The sequence below is a fragment of the Triticum dicoccoides genome, chromosome 1B, assembly GCF_002162155.2.
Source record: "Triticum dicoccoides isolate Atlit2015 ecotype Zavitan chromosome 1B, WEW_v2.0, whole genome shotgun sequence".
In the NCBI taxonomy this organism is placed as follows: Eukaryota; Viridiplantae; Streptophyta; class Magnoliopsida; order Poales; family Poaceae; genus Triticum; species Triticum dicoccoides.
In genome coordinates this window covers 386,126,542-386,138,995 of record NC_041381.1, presented here as the reverse complement: position 1 = coordinate 386,138,995, position 12,454 = coordinate 386,126,542, and positions in this window count along the sequence as shown.

The window sequence follows — 12,454 nt, the reverse complement described above, 5'->3', positions numbered from 1 at the left end:
ACTACCACGTCGATGAGCTGCTGGACGCGCCTGGTCATGCAACATAGCTCATCACGCGCCTTAGACCTCATATGCTGCCGCTTGGGCGGCACACAGGTTCTCGAGGGGTGTAGCATAGACCGAACGGTCGGCCCCCAGCATGCTGGCGATGGCTGCGCCGCACTGCTTCACAACACCAAGCGGGCTAGGCCCGCCAGCAGCCGGCGTGCCGCAGGCGGCAATATCGACCTTGCGCTGATAGGCCTTAGTGAGGCGTCTCATGAAGGCTATCTTCTTGCCGCTCTCGATGAGCGCAAGGCGGTGGCGCTCCAGTGTCTTGGCATCTGCGTCGTCCGAAATGGGTGCAGACAAGTCGCGTATCATCGCCCGCAGCATGTCGTGGGCGTCCGTGCCAGACGCGACACCATGGCTGATGACTAGTACCTCAGTTACGGTGCTGCCGCCACTGTCGGAACGAGGGAGGGGGTCGTCGATGACCACCACGTTGGTGGGGAAGGCATCGAGGTATGCCGTGTCGGAGTCGACAAGCATCGGGTTGGTGGAGCCGATTGACTCCAAGTCAGAGGTGGGCTCGCTAGCGATGTCGAGCTTGCCGAGGAGGTCGATGAGGTAGCTCTCGGAGCTGCGCCCATGCCTGGTGTGGGCTCATCAGAGAGGCAAATCTTGCCGAGGAGATCGGCGAGGCAGCTCGCCACACAGGCAGCTTCGAAGCCATGTAGCGCGTCGGGGCAAGCGCCATCGAGCGTGTCGGGCTGGCTATGCTCGCTGGGAAGGAACGGGGTTCCCGTCCAGAGCAGGCCTCTGGACAACGGTGCACCTAGCCACACGGTGGGCACCAAATGTTGGGTGGTAGGTGCGACATATGCCAAAGGATGGCTAATCATAGTGGGAGCTAGTAAGACGTCGCCGGTGCCTGGAAACGACATGAGGCGAAGACATGCACGCCGGTGAATCTTACCCAAGTTCGGGGCTCTCCTAGGAGATAACACCCATAGTCCTGCTCTATGGGGTCTCCGCATGATCACTGAATCAACAAGTAGCTACAAGTGGCTCCTTGAGCTGTTCGGCTAGAGGAGGAAGAAGGGCAAGGCTAGCACTACTCCTCTGTCACGTCCAATATGCGATACTATCCTAAAGAGACTCAAAGGTCCCACCAAGGATAGAACCACATATTGATACGCTTTTGCAAGGTGGATATCATTACATCAACATTACATAATAGATGGGGATACATACAAGAGGCACACAATGCCACACGAATACAACAATACATCATACACAATAGCATCATCCGACTACGGATGAAACACAAATAGAAACTCAAATGACATCCACCCTGCTAGCCCAGGCTGCCGACCTGGAACCTATCCCCTGATCAAAGAAGAAACAGAAGAAGAACTCCAAAACAAGCAAACATCGCTCTCGTGTCATGATCATCGCATAATACTGTACCTGCAACTATTGTTGTAGTAATCTGTGAGCCACGAGGACTCAAAATCCCATAACCATGGGTATCAAGACTAGCAAAGCTTAAAGGGCAAGGAAGGGGTAAAGTGGTGAGGTTGCAGTAGCGACTAAGCATGATATGGTGGCTAACATACGCAAATAAGAGCGAGAAGAGAAGCAACGGAACGGTCGTGAAGCTAGCAATGATCAAGAAGTGATCCTGAACTCCTACTTACGTCAAACATAACCCAAAACCGTGTTCACTTCCCGGACTCCGCCGAAAAGGGACCATCACGGCTACACACACGGCTGATGCATTCTAATTGAGTCAAGTGTCAAGTTATCTACAACCGGACATTAACAAATTCCCATCTGCCACATAACCGCAGGCACGGCTTTTGAAAGTTTATACCCTGCAGGGGTGTCCCAACTTAGCCCATCACAAGCCTAATGGTCAACGAAGGATATACCTTCTCCCAGGAAGACCCGATCAGTCTCGGAATCCCGGTTTACAAGACATTTCAACAATGGTAAAACAAGACCAGCAAAGCCGCCCGATGTGCCGACAAATCCCGATAGGAGCTGCACATATCTCGTTCTCAGGGCACACCGGATAAGCGAAGCATACAGGTACCAACGTAACCCAAGTTGCCAAGGTACGGTCCCGCACGGGGCTCTATTTTGGACCAACACTCGGAGGAGCACTGGTGTCACGCCCAATATGCGATACTATCATAAAGATACTCGAAGGTCCCACCAAGGATAGAACCGCATATTGAAATGCTTTTGCAAGGTGGATATCATTACATCAACATTACATAATAGATGGGGATACATACAAGAGGCATACAATGCCACACGAATACAATATCACAATACATAAGAGCATCATCCGACTATGGATGGAACACAAACAGAAACTCAAACGACATCCACCCTGCTAGCCCAGGCTGCCGACCTGGAACCTATCCCCTGATCGAAGAAGCAGAAGAAGAACTCAACGCAAGCAAGCATCGCTCTTGCGTCATGATCATCGCACAACCTGTACCTGCAACTATTGTTGTAGTAATCTGTGAGCCACGAGGACTCAGCAATCCCATTACCATGGGTATCAAGACTAGCAAAGTTTAAAGGGAAAGGAAGTGGTAAAGTGGTGAGGTTGCAACAGTGACTAAGCATGATATGGTGGCTAACATACGCAAATAAGAGCGGGAAGAGAACAAGCGGAATGGTCATGAAGCTAGCAATGATCAAGAGGTGATCCTGAACTCCTATTTACGTCAAACATAATCCAAAAACCGTGTTCACTTCCCGGACTCCGCCAAAAAGAGACCATCACGGCTACAAACACGGTTGATGCGTTTTAATTCGGATCTGGTGTCAAGTTATCTACAATCAGACATTAACAAATTCCCATCTGCCTATAACCATAGGCACGGCCTTCGAAAGATTATACCCTGCAGTGGTGTCCCAACTTAGCCCATGATAAGCTCTCGCGATCAACGAAGGATATACCTTCTCCCAGGAAGACCCAATCAGACTCGAAATCCTAGTTTACAAGACATTTCGACAATGGTAAACCAAGACCAGCAAAGCCTCCCGCTGTGCCGACAAATCCCGATAGGAGCTGCACATATCTCGTTCTCAGGGCAACACCGGATGAACACTACGTACAACTAAAACCAGACCTCGAGTTTCCCCGAGGTGGCGCTGCAAGTGGCTCTGGTTCGGACCAACACTTAGACAAGCACTGGCCCGGGGGGCTAAAATAAAGATGACCCTCGAGAGAGCGACTCCCAAGGGAAAAGTAGGTGGTGGTGAGGCAAATGGTAAAACCAATGTTGGGCCTTGCTGGAGGAGTTTTATTCAAAGCGAACTGTCAAGGGGGTCCCATAAATCACCCAACCGCGTAAGGAACGCAAAATCCGGGAACATAACACCGGTATGACGGAAACTAGGGCAGCAAGAGTGGAACAAAACACCGGGCATAAGGCCGAGTCTTCCACCCTTTACCAAGTATGTAGATGCATTAATTAAATAAGAGATATTGTGATATCCCAACATAATCCTGTTCACCAAGGAGCAATCTTCAACTTCACCTGCAACTAACAACGCTATAAGAGGGGCTGAGCGAAAGCGGTAGCATAGCCAAACAACGGTTTGCTAGGAAGGGTGTCAAAGGATAGAGGTTCATGGCAATTTGGGATGGCTTGATAAACAGGTGATAGGTAGCACAGCATAGCGATAGAACGAAGCAACTAGCGTAGCAATGATAGTAGTGAGATCCAGGGAAATAGTCATCTTGCCTGAAATCCCGCAAGGAAGAAGAACGAGTCCATGAAGAAGATGAAGCCACGAAGACGAACCAAGCGTAGACGAACGAATCCTCACGATCGCAACGAAATGGGAACTATCGAGAAAAAGCACACAACATAGTAAACACCCCACACATAGACAAGACATGATGCACAACAATCATGATGCATGACAAATCTAGATGAGGCTACTCAGGGCAAGAGATGATGCAAACAAGAGCAACACAACAAGGCAAGTTTAAATGAGGCCGGGAACAACATATAACAAATCCGGTAAGTCCTCATATGCAAATTTAGAAGTTGGTCCAGATCTGAATAAACCTTATGTTCAAGTTGTTAAAAAGAAAGTTAAGATGCACCAAGATGATCTACACGAGATTCTAGTCAAGTTACATATAAAGTTCATTTAATTCGGAGCTACGGCCTAGAAGATATGAGCAAAACAAGTTAAGCATGGCATTGATGCAAAATGCATGCAAACATCAAGCAAACACTCCCAAACATGGATGCAACATGATAATATGAAACTACATGGAAAATCAAGCAAGTTTCATATAGAGCACACTCAAAACGGAGCAACGGTGCAACACATACACTATACAAGTTTAAAGGACAAGCTGTCCAAAACAGAAACTTGGCATCTAGCAAGCATCAAAACAACATGCTACAGTACCACAATATGAAAACAAAAGGAATGGGCATGATGTACAGGTAAAGCATAACAAAACATGAACACTGAGCTATCTCTAGAAATCACTAGAACATGCTCAAACACACATGGCAAGATTGCAAATAATAACAGTTCAGACTTTGCAGAAAATAACATCAGGTTGCAATGTTTAGAGCTATCAAACAACATGTTACAGGAACTTAACATGGCAAACAAAGGCATGGAATGAATCTACTAATTGCATAGAACAAAAGTCCCTTACTGACCATGAGCCAAAAAGGATCAGAAGATATGATGGCACCCATGTAAACATAGCAAGTTTCGTTAACATATTCCAACATGGCAGGAACAACGATAAGTAGGCATGTTGGTGAGCTTGTGCAACTCACTACAGAGCAAAACATGGCATGATAGGGAAACCAACAGTAAGAAAAAATGTTGATGAAGCTAAGCATGGCAAGAGAAAGTTCATAGGGTGCGTGGATCACTAACAACAATCATGGCAACAACTGAACATAATGTTAACAGGCTGACAGCAACATTATTTAGCAACTTTGGAGCAAGATTACAACAAGCTACAGCAGGCAATAAATGCAACCAGGGGCATGGATGGATAGACCATGACATGTATAACAAAACACCCTTAGTGAACATCTCCATAATATGCATAGAATGACTTGTAGCAGCAGGTTTACATGGCATCACCAAATAACAGATTCAGCATAGCAAAACAGCAACAACAAGTACACTACTTAACAAGCTCGATGCACTCACTACACAACTCACAAAAATACATGGATGGCACCCCTGTAAAGATGGCATGGCATAGTTCAAAACACATGTAGACATCAACCTCATAGGATGCACACATCAAACAGGGCAAAAATGACAAATGAGCATTTTCTATTAACAGACAACACACAACATTATATAGCACTCTTGCAACGATGATTCAGGCATCCAGATGAGCTCAAACGAACATGATGCAATGGAAGGAAATTAAGTACTCGTTGAGACGAACAATTTGACATATTACACGCACGAAATGGAGCAGTATGCATGGAGATATAATGCGATGAACATGGCATGAAATTATGCAAAATATTACAGGACTTGGTCGTTTTTCGAGAAAAAAACAGGGTGAGCGAAAGATTAGTAAATATCGCGCGGTGCGAGGGGCATGCGGCTGCTCACCACAGGGCTTGGCCCAAGAGGGGGAAGGACGTGGCGGGCCGGCTGGGGCTGGGCCGGACGCGGGGTCGTGGGGAGGGCATAGGAGTGCCGGATTGCAAAACGGACAACGGGGAAAATGCTCGGATGCATGAGACGAACATGTATGCAAAATGAGATGCACATGATGACATGATAAAATTCAACACGCAAGCAAATTACATGGCAACGACGGCGAATAACTGGCAGACACCTCGCGCATTGAATCCGGGGCGTTACAACAGGCCTGGGGGGGGGGTAAATAAAGATGACCCTCGGGCTCCGGAAACCCAAGGGAAAAAGGCTTAGGTGAGGCAAATGGTAAAACCAAGGTTGGGCCTTGTTGGAGGAGTTTTATTAAAAGCGATCTGTCAAGGGGGTCCCATAAATCACCCAACCGTGTAAGGAACGCAAAATCAAGGAACATAACACCGGTACAACGGAAACTAGGGCGGCAAGAGTGGAACCAAACACCAGGTATAAGGTCGAGCCTTCCACCCTTTACCAAGTATATAAATGCATTAATTAAATAAGAGATATTGTGATATCCCAACATAATCCTGTCCATCATGGAGCAATCTTCAACTTCAGCTGCAACTAACAATGCTATAAGAGAGGCTGAGCAAAGCGGTAACGTAGCCAAGCAACTGTTTGCTAGGAAGGGTGAAAAAGGTTAGAGGCTAACATGGCAAATTGGGAGGTTTGAAGAACAAGTGATAGGTAGTGCGGCAAAGCGATAGAACGACGCAATTAGCATAGCAATGATAGTAATGAGATCCAAGGTGGCGGTCATCTTGCCTGAGATCTTGCAAGGAACAAGAACGAGTCCATGTAGAAGACGAACGGGAGTAGTCGAACGAATCCTCACAATCGCAACATTACCGGAACTAAGAAGCAACACCGGGAAGAAACAAACAACATGGTAAACACACAAGCATAAACATGGCATGATGCACAATCAAGTATGATGCATGTCCGGTTTAAAGAGGCATGGCATGGCAAAGTGCAACAAACAATACTACAAGTTAAGTGGAGCTCAATATGCAACTAGTTGCATATTGACGAAACACCACATTCGAGTTATTTAGTTCGCTCTCGTTTACGTACACAACAATATTAAATGTTGTTAAACATGGCAAGAGGTGAAACAAAAGTAAACTAACTATTTAGGCAATTTAAATGAGGCCGGAAATAACAAACAACAATTCCGGAAAATCCTCATGTCCACATTTCGAATTTGCTACTGTTCTGCCCTAAACCATATTTTAATGTTGTTAAATAGGAAAATAAAGTGCATCAAGTTAATCTATGCATTTTTCAAGACAATTTACATATATAGTTTATTTAATACCGAGCTACGGTTAATTCGTTATGAAATAAATCATTTTAACATGGCATTTATACAAATTGAAACAAACAACATTTTTAACATTTCAAACATGGATGAAAGTGGCAGATTATGAAAGTACATGAAAATCTGAGCATTTTACATGTTTGAAACATTTTAATCCGATGCATGGTTGTGGAGTTATCAAAGCATGAACATGGAGGGTTTTTCTCTAAAACTGCACTCTCTGGATAAACGGACAAATTCGCAGAACAGGAAAAAAACATGAGATGGGCCGAATCTGGCAGGGCAAATAGTGCATAGGAGAGGAGCTGTTGGGACTGCTCACACATGGGCCAAGGCCCGGTTGGTGCAGCAGGCCGGCTGAGGAGGCGCTGGGGCAAGAGGCTGCTGGGCCACACGGTGCTGGAGGCGCGGTCAACGCTCGCATGCCATGCGCGATCGTGCTCGAGGCGGGGGTGTCGACCTCCTGCTCGAAGTAGAAGCACAGGAGGAAGTGGCCTGACTTGCAGGTCAACGAGCGAGCCGACAAGGAACTCCGGCGACAGGTGGCTGACGGGGAACGGCAGAACGGGGCGCCACGGAGCGTATCTGGATGGACTCAAGGGCAGGGAGGCGGCTTGGCGACACGGTACTTGAGGCGCAGGGGAGAGGTGAGCTCGAGCAGATCCGGCGGGTGGCGCTGCTCGGAGGTCATCGGACGAAGCAGGACGACGGCGGCGGCGGCATGGAGCGTTGGCGAGCTCCTGCTTGTTCCTGGGAAGGAGAGAGAGATGCCACCTTGAGAGAGAGAGGGAAAAACAGGAGGAAAAGAGGAGCGGGACGGGACCGGTCCTGGGGTCGAGGTCGCCGGCTGTCACGCTCGCCGGGGCGGCGCGGTGACGAGGGGCTCGTGCTCCTGGACGAGAGGACGCTCGGGCCTCGGGAGAAGAGGAGGTGGCGGTGGAGGCTTCGGTTGCTGGTGGTGGGTTCATGCACTCTAGGAGCTCCTCTCCTCGGGCGCTCGGGTGTGAGGGGATCGGGAGGAGGCTGCCGGTTGGGGTGGTGAAGAAAAACGAGGGAGGTGGGGTGGCACTGTGGATGGATGGATTTGATGGGTGGCGGTTGCGGCTGATCCAAGGAGGAAGGAGGCTGGTCGGCTGGCTGTGAGATGGATCTGGGAAGATCCCGAGGGAGAGGGAGACCGGGTGGAGGAAATGGTGGCAGAAAGGAATGGATGGATGGGACAGATTGTTAGGGCTAGGGTTTGACTAATATATATATATATCAAGTGGGATTAGGGTAGGGGCATTTGGTCCCTCCGATCTTAATAGGACGGTTCCAGATAAGTAGGTTAGGGAGTCCAAATAAGAAAACAGAGATGTTTTATAGATGTTTGGGGATGATCCGGACCCATTGGTCATGGCAGCCCCGGGTCGGGTCCGGGAGAAGTTTTTCGGACTAGGTTGCGGAGGTTTGACAAAAGGCCATGGAGACAAGGGGTTTTGATGGGCTCAGAAAAGAGAGAGAAGAGAGCGGTCCGGTTGAACTGAGAGGGGTCAACAGGGGCAAGGAAGAAGTGGCAACTACAAGCGAATGCAAGTTTTATGAAAACGATGCCGATGCAATGCAAATGATGACATGAGATGACATGCATGACATGAACAAAATGCAAAACAAAAGACAAAAACCCAACCACGAAGGAAATATCATATCACATCTCCAGAAAAGGCAAGAGTTGGAGTTACGAATATGGGAAGTTGTATCCAGGGCGTTACAACACTCCACCACTACAAGAGGATCTCGTCCCGAGATCTAGGATGGCACCAGAGGGAAAAGAAAGAGGAAGATAAGAGGTAAAACTAAGTTGCTTCTTCAACAAATGAGTGAAACCAAAGAACCTTGAGAGGTTGAGTAATTTAAAATAAAGAGTAGAACAGAGATGAACGAGATTGCCAACAATCCGTTAGAAAAGAGGAACAAGGAACATTACGAGAACTTGAAGGTTGCAAAGACATGAATCAAGAGTTTAATGGACAAGATAGAATTCGAAACCACTCCGGTTAAAGCAAGATGAGAGAGGAAGAATTCGGGCAGCACTCCAGTTGAACATGGAAGGAATAGGACAAGAACTTGAGAAGGTGGGATGATACTTGATGAAATCAACAACACACTGCCTCCGGAACTATTGAAAGAATGGCATAATGGGTAAGAAGGATTTCAGATAGCACTCAGGTTGAAAAGAGAGGCAAAACTTGATAAGATGAAAAGAACTTGAAGAGATGACACAACACTCCAGTTAAATGGAACTGCACGAAAAGAACATGGTCCTCACAATCGAGATGATGAGTAAAAAGAGCAACATCACAATGCCTCTGGAAGAAAGAATAGAAGATAGATCATTGGAATAACAGAACGGAGAAGAAAATGCCAACTTGTGCCACAAATGAGCTTGGCAAGCACCCTTCCAAGATGGTTACAACGGGGTTGTTGGAAAACCAACAACGAAACGAATAAGCTTGTAGTGGGCTTATGGAAAACTTCTCAAAATTGAGGCGAAATTCTGCCACTACGAAAACAAATAATATAATTGATAACACCAATGAGAAGAAAAACTTCTTCCACCAAGATGATAGAGAGATAACTTGGACCATTGATAATCACCACAATAGCAACATTCCTTATGGAAGGCTTTAGGTGAAATATGACACAAGATAACTCCAACGAAGAGATTAATGGATTTAAAATACCTCATTCTTGACAACATGAGAATCACGAAACGTGAATGGAAATTGCCAAGAATGATATAACACCACCTCAAAAGATAAGGTAGAAAGAATTGCACTTTGGAATGCAAGATGAAGAATACTTGAACTCCTCAAAACAAAACATGTGTAGAGCACCCTGTTTAATTTTGAGTATAGCTTGGCAGATCATAACTCCGAGAGAAATCTTGAAGAACAATTGAAGAATGAAAAGAATCCTAGATGAACCACCATGTAGAGCCTCCATGAAGAACTCCGGTAATAAAAGGATGATAAAAAGAAAGAGAAGTTGAAAACACAAGGTGAAGCCTTGCGATGATTTAGATGGAGCTACAAAATGACATAATGAGGAAAACTTGGAACTCCGGAAAAGAAAGGTGAAGCATCTCGAACCGAGAATGTGATATGATGACCAACTCCAGAAAGAAAGATGAATCACTTGTAATCAAGAATTTATTCATCATTAATAATCTCCGGAAAAAGAATTGAATCACCTCGAGGAAATAAGAATAAGATTTATTGTATGCTTATCCTTTATCAAATTAAATTGATGACAAGCAATGGATTTGGCATACTACTTATTCCCGTAGAAAGAATTAATAGAGATATAGCTCAAACTGGAGAAGGTCTTGATAGATCCACCGGTAGGATTTGGAAAGAACGAATGAATTGGTATGATAACGAAGGAAGTGAAATCTTGAACGAACCACCGTAAGAATTGAAAACGAACGAAGTAAAGGGGTGAATCACCGGTAAGAATTAGAGAACGAATGAATATACTTGAGGGAATTTGATACAAGAGAACGAAGAGATCACGAGCTGATTAGAGAATACTTGAGCGATGCACCTGTAAGATTTGGATAACGAGAGTTGAAGGCTGGAATGAATGCTTCTGAGATGATGTGCTCTGGAGAATCAAACCGAAAAGACTCTTGAATAGATCCGGATGGGTGAAAAGAATACTCATAATCAAAAATAATTATGATAGGATGGCATCAAGCTAGAATCACGAAACTTTGAGAGAACGGATAAGATTTGGAGGAAAACTCTTCTTTGGTCTTCAAATGTTGCGAATGATGATGGGAAACACCACCATAAATTGTTGAGATACTCCGGGATGAGAATTAGAAAGTTTGAACCAACGATGAAAAGAATTTGAAAGATCTTGGAGAAGGACATATGACTTATGATAATTCATTCTTACGTCAAACTTGGAAAAGAATTTGAGAGTAACTCCGGGAAGGTTAGAAGAGTCAGGTAAGATCCTGGAAAAAGACATGTGGGTTAGGGCCCACTCAAAAGATACACCTTCAAAAAATTAATTGAAAGGGAAATTGCACCAGTTGAATTAAATGACTTGAATGAGATAACAACCTGGAAATAACTTGAACAGATTTTGAATGGAAACTAATCTTTTGAGATATCTTCGCACTCCGAAACAAATGAATAGGAAGAAGCGAATGATTAAGAGGTGCATCGGCATGAGAAAGCATTAGAAACGAGGAAAGGAATATGATGAATATCGAAAGCTTGGATTGGATCCACCGGAGAAGAAAGAACAATGAAGGATGATGAACTTGAAACTGTTGAGCATCTTCATGGATAATCACCGGATAAGAACATTGAATGAAAAGAATGAAGAGACTTTCCATCAATAAAATGGATACCCGATTAAGAAATTTGAGTCCTTAAAGAAAAGGGTGGGAGGGTGGGAAAAACAAAGGCAACTTGGGGACGGATGAAACGGATACCGTTGAGAAAACTTAGAATTGATCTCACAAATGTTGAAAATGATCGGATCCACTTGAAGAGAAGCACACCGGTTGGAAAGAATTGACATGGCGACCTTGTTGATCAAGAAGGATTAGTATTCACATAGCGATATGAGAACACCAATATGATGGTATGGATTCAACATTTGACTTCGAAACAACTCGAATACCACAAATAAAACAAAACAAGGGATTGGCTTGCAGAAATAGGCCGGAACAAATACATATGATAGAGATTTACCCAATCCCATATCATGCATCTGTCGAAAAGATATTCTAGGAGCTACTTGAATCCCCACCTATATAACTCCTGAAACTTTCTGGTTATGCAATCAGGTGTTGGGGATACAGGGGAAGTATAATATCTCACTCAAACTAACAATCCCTACATCCAGATGTATCCATCCGTCAACACATAACCAAGAAACCTTTGGAAATCATGTACCTCAACCTTCGAAAAGCAGCCGTTATACGAGCTATGGCAATACTCCCGAACTGCCGCCCCAGTACTGGGTGGCATCGAGGTTATCTCACCAACAACTGCATAAGAGAGATTTTCGATGTCGGCAAAACTCAGGTATTCTAGAACTGCAACGATAAAATTATGATGACAACACCTCAGAGCTCAACTCCCCGGGACACTGCCACAACCCCTAAATGTCAGGAGGCACCAAGAACAATGTTCTCGTCATAAGAATATAGGAACGATTCCAAGATACCCGCGTGATCCTAAAAAAATTTAGTGAGATTTGAGGAGAGGAAAGACAAAACATCTACGTCAGGAGACCTCACGAGAGCGACGAAGGGGCTGAGGAGTGAAAAGAATCCTACTCTCCGATATATATAATCCTAAGACTCAAAATAGTTTTCTTCTAGACTTAACAATGGTCAACAATCAAGGGGGCTCCTATGGTCGGTCGAGGCTCTAAGACGAACTTGTCACGCCCAAT